General features: G+C 34.3%; 1 protein-coding gene across 2 annotated transcripts in view; it reads right to left on the reverse strand.

Moving 5' to 3' along the window:
• Positions 1–5,379, reverse strand: part of LOC116843082 — a 156,112-nt gene that overhangs the window by 121,749 nt on the left and 28,984 nt on the right. The window lies entirely within an intron of this gene.

Below are 5,379 nucleotides of genomic sequence, written 5' to 3' on the forward strand. Positions count from 1 at the left end.
CCTACGTGGTGGATGGATTTGCATACGGCGAGAGATTTCTCGCGAGAGAGCTAACCTAGACCGGAGAACTCTGCGCTGTGAGGGAAAAACGTATGGTAACTGTTGTCCTTGGAGTTTAACCCTACCTCTTTCCGTACAGCAAATTTGTATTTGTAACATCGGCCAATAATGTAACGCTCACTTCTCCTAGTGGCTACACTGAGAACAAAATTTACTAAATTTCGAAAAACATTTGTTTGGATAGTGAAGATATTTGTTTAAATTGAGTAATTATTTTCTAAAATTAAATAAAGGAGTTTTAAATATAAATTCGTTTCTTTAATTTTAGAAAGTAATTACTTAATTTAAACAAATATCTTCACAGTACTATTCAAACGTTTTTTGAAATTTAGTAAATTTTTTTTCTCAGTGTAGATAAGTAAGTTTGCTGATGATTAAACAATTAAAATTACGATTATGAGATGAAAAATCTCTATAAGTTTGGAAACACGGATAAAAATAAGGATATTAAAATGGGTATTTTATAATAATTCTGTTTAGCACTTACATTTACAAGATCGGCATTTATGTCCCTTGATAAAGCAAAGTTTTAAGTTTAAGAATCCATTTTTTGTGTATTGCTGTGCGATGAAGTTTAATGGAGTCAACCGAAATGAAAATGCTCAATTTTACTTTAATCCTTACACTAAGAAAAAAATTTACTAAATTTCAAAAAACGTTTGTTTGAATAGTACTGCGAAGATTTGTTTAAATTAAGTAATTATTTTCTAAAATTAAAAAAACAAATTTATATTTAAAACTTCTTTATTTAATTTTAGAAAATAATTAATTTAAACAAATATCTTTACATTACTATCCAAACAAACGTTTTTTGAAGTTTAGTAAATTTTTTTCTCAGTGTAGTAATATGGAAACAAAATTGTAGAGAAATTTTTTCACAAAGTAAATTGTATAGAAAACTTCAATCTTTTACAGGGAAGAAACTAAAATTTTCTCAGATTTTTCTTGCGTTCGTGGCATTTCTCAAATTGAGAAATGTTTGATAATTATTAGATATTACATTAGATTTTGAAGAATCAACGAGTTTCAACCTTGGCTTGCTTTGTCCTAATTGTCAAGTTCCAATCTTCAATCGTCAATCGTCAATCGGCAATCGCTAGTGTAATTTAGCCTTTATAAGAACGAAATAGACAAAGTGGAAAATTTCTTTTTCAATTTGAGACAACAAACGCAAGAAAAAATCTGAGAAAATTTTACTTTCTTCCGTGTAAAAGATTGAAGTTTTCTATACAATTTACTTTGTGAAAAATTTCTCTACAATTTTGTGTTGCCGTATTACTAAGGGTTAAAGTAAAATTGAGCAATTTAAATTCGATTGCTCATGACTCCGTTAAACTTCATCGCACAGCAATACAGAAAATGGATTCTTAAACTTGAAAGTTCGCTCTATCAAATGGCATAAATGGCGATCGTGTAAATGTATAAGTGCGAAACAGAATTACTCTACTATAAAATATTCATTTTAATATCCTTATTTTTATCTGCGTTTCCAAACTTATGGAGGGTACTGTAGTTGCTAGACTGACGTGATTTCGTGGCTAAACATCGACGAGTTTCAATTTCTACCAGAATAGTAAACTAAAGATATAGCCTATCCGTCCCCTTTTAAGCTCCCTTTGCGTGCAGAGGGTTGAATTTATAATGCGAAGATTGCTAACGCTCCGGGCACTGCCTATTTTATTTGAACATCCTCTCTCTCCCTCTGTGAAAATTTGCTCTCCTATCATTATGTCGTAGCGAGCGATTATCGTCGGGGCATTGTTTAGCGTGCCACGCAAACGGTTGTTTCTTCAGAGAAACCGCGCCTTCGACGAAAGTGCTTCGTTTTTTTTTTTCGTCTTTGTCTTCGCACTCACGAGGGACCATCAGGTGTATCTCGCTTTATTATTCGCATACGCGTCGCAACGTGCGCGATTGCATTTCCATGCATGCGTCGGTTAGCCTCTCGCCTATTATCGCGCGTTTGAATATTTAATATATCGCTCCTCTTTCCTTCTACTTCCTTTTCACACACTAACAAGGAACACTCAAAGAGGCAACTCAAAAAATTCTGAAACTTTGTGTGCAAGCAGAGTAGTTCATCCATAACACAAAACTATTTTTCGTGCGGAATTTTAGTTTTAAGGGATAAAACACCCCTTTGAAAAAAAATCGGTTTTTTTCTTTTGAAGCGAATATCGTCGAAACTATAAGAGATAGAAAAAATTTTCCAAAGTGAAAATTGAATGATTTCAAGAGTACTTTAGAACTATAATACAAAAATTTTTTTAAATTGTTTATTTATTGTGTACCCCCAATCCCACCCCTTTATTTAAAAAAATTTTTTTATTACAATTCTAAAGTACTCTTGAAATCATTCAATTTTCACTTTGGAACATTTTTTTTATCTCTTATAGTTTGGATGATATTCGCTTCAAAAGAAAAAAAAACCGATTTTTTTCAAAGGGGTGTTTCACCTCCTAATTCCGCACGAACAAAAAATAGCTTTGTGTTACGGATGAACTACTCTACTTGCATACAAAGTTTCAGAATTTTTTGAATTTTTGAGTTGCCTAATGTTCCTTGTGAGCTTCACACTGTGAAAGAAAACGCGAACGTCGAAAAGCAAACGATACTCCGTATTTTTCACGCACACACGGCCGTCTCGGCCATCCGGCACTGCAAACGACTCGGTGAAATCATCGTTTTCCGCTAGAAAAAATTCCGACGTTAATTGGTCAATTTTTCTTACTCGAGAGTGTCCTAAAATCACGAGGTAGAAACTGCTGCGCGGAACACGGAGGAAGGGGATTACGCGAATAATGGCTTCCAATAGCGAGTGAATCGTGCCGTAGCTGGCGGTCGGTGTTGGCTTAAATTCTGATATTCTCTTGATTCCTGAGAAAAAGCCACATTGACACAATGGTAGGAGCAGCGAGGACCGCGAACGCGACGCCTCGTAAAAAATCCAGGACGTGCGAATCGGATTGTCCGCATTTAACTGCCGCCGTCGGTCGCAGTTGGCGTATTTGAATTTCGTCTTTCTCTCGAAGGAATTTTTCACACCGCCTCCACTCGTGCCGAATGACGAGTGCCGTTGTCACTCCTTAACGAGCGTCTCTCTCTATCCGTCTACGATTCTTTCTGATATCTTTAATTATATCTATAATTCTGTTCGATCTCTCTCTCTCTCTCTCTCTCTCTCTCTCTCTCTCTTTCTCTCTTGCTCTTTTTCCCATATTTATCTACAAATACAACTTTGTAATTGTATCTATAGTTATCTGTAGTTATGTAGCATCCTCAGCCTTTATCTATAATTATATCTACAGCTGTAATATCCTTAATCGTCGCAAGGACAGGTAATTAATTAAATCTTCAAGTCGACCTATTCTTATCCACCACCGTCGTATCGGCAAAGAGAACCTCACAGTCTTTTATATGACTGTACGAGGATATTATCAGGCATTAATCGATCAACATTTTCTTTAATTAAAATAATCAGCTATTAATAAGCGGAATTAATCGTCGTACATGTAATCACAAATAATTTAATTGACCGATAAAATTATAATTAATTAATTAAGTGATTTTATATATGATGGTTGATGAATTTTGACTATTAATCTACCGATATTATTTTAGAAAAAGAGACACAGAATATCTTAATCGATTAATGCCCAACATTGTTCGAGAGACACGATCGCACGCGCACTGAAAGAAGAAAATGGTTAATCTAAAAAAATTACACTGAGAAAAAAATTTACTAAATTTCAGAAAAAGTTTGTTTGGATGCAACTGTGTGTCAACACATATTTTTGTTTAAATCAAGTAATTATTTTCTAGAATCAAAGAAAGAAATTTATATTTAAAACTTCTTTATTTAATTTTAGAAAATAATGATTTAATTTAAACAAATACGTTCACAGTTGTATCCAAACAAACGTTTTTTGAAATTTAGTAAGTTTTTTTCAGTGTGGTTATTTCTTAACCACATATTTTTGTAGTAAAATAGAAACATACATATACATATAAAATTATCTAGATTAGATAATAGCATTTAATAAAAACTTGAAAATTTGAAGAATTCGCTACAGTAATTTTACTATAAAATTCTCTCTCCGTGTAAGCGAGCTGAGAACGGGATAATACGTATGTACGTGATAATAGGGACGCAGTAATAAACGAAATAATCTCGGTATCACGTGGAAATGTGGAGCGCGCTGGGTTTCTTTTTATCAGGGCAGAACGGAACAATTTCATTTTCCGACGGCCGTAGAGGATGCTCCAGCGGAACAAACAGCAAAAAGCAAGAGCGACCGCGGACTTTAACGGAGACTTTCGATTCTTCACTGTCGAGAGGAAAATTGTGTGTGTTCGTCTCGCTCATTAATCGTCACCTGATTACGTTCACGCATCCGTTATGGGTATCGCTGGAATTACCAATCTACTCGCGATTCGGATGCCTCTCCCTTTCCATTATTACTGTGTATGAAGCTCAGTTATTGTATAAAATACCTAGATATTCTACAGAATGTCTGTCAATTCGTTAAAAATTCGTCTCGTTCTAGACTTAAGTTACACCAGTCTAGCGTCTGAAAATTAAGCGTATTTTTGGGAATTTTTTATGGGCAAACAAAGAAAAAAATTGAAAATTCGTTTGGAAGACTTTATTCCACAGGTTTTAAAGTGTATATTCAAATTTTTATGTTAACGTATATTACAAAATGGCGGCGCTACAGTCTTGTGAACATGAGGGGGTTTTTCGAAACGGGGCTCTAGGACTTGCAGTATAAGTGTCGCAAATGTTGATCTAGAATAAAAAACCATAATTTTCCGTCATCCACATGCCAATAGCTAGAGAAGTACGTAGGGGATTTTTGATATATTGAAAATTACGCATTTTATAAACAATTTTCGACGAAATTTTTAGGGTACAAAATGAAACTTTTTCCTTAAATCCCACTTCTATCAAAATAAATATTTCAAAAATCTCCTACGTACTCTTTTCTAACTACTGACATGTAGATGACGGAAAATTTTTGTCTTCTGTTCTAGATTAATATTTGCGACATTTATGCTGCAAGCCCTGGAATCTCGTTCCGAAAAACATGCTCATGTTGACAAGGCTCTAGCGCCGCCATTTTGTAATATATGTTAACATAAAAATTTGTACATACACTTTAAAACATGTACAATAAAGCCTTCCAAACGGATTTTCGATTCATTTCTTTGTTTGCTCACAAAAAATTTCCAAAAATCCGCTTAATTTTCGAACGCTAGAGTGGCGTAACCCTTTAAAATGTTGTCGATTCTCTCTCTCTCTCTCTCTCTCTCTCTTTT

Source organism: Odontomachus brunneus, unplaced genomic scaffold, assembly GCF_010583005.1.
Source record: "Odontomachus brunneus isolate Ranch 3 - 2012 unplaced genomic scaffold, Obru_v1 Obru_scaffold_030, whole genome shotgun sequence".
Lineage (NCBI taxonomy): Eukaryota > Metazoa > Arthropoda > Insecta > Hymenoptera > Formicidae > Odontomachus > Odontomachus brunneus.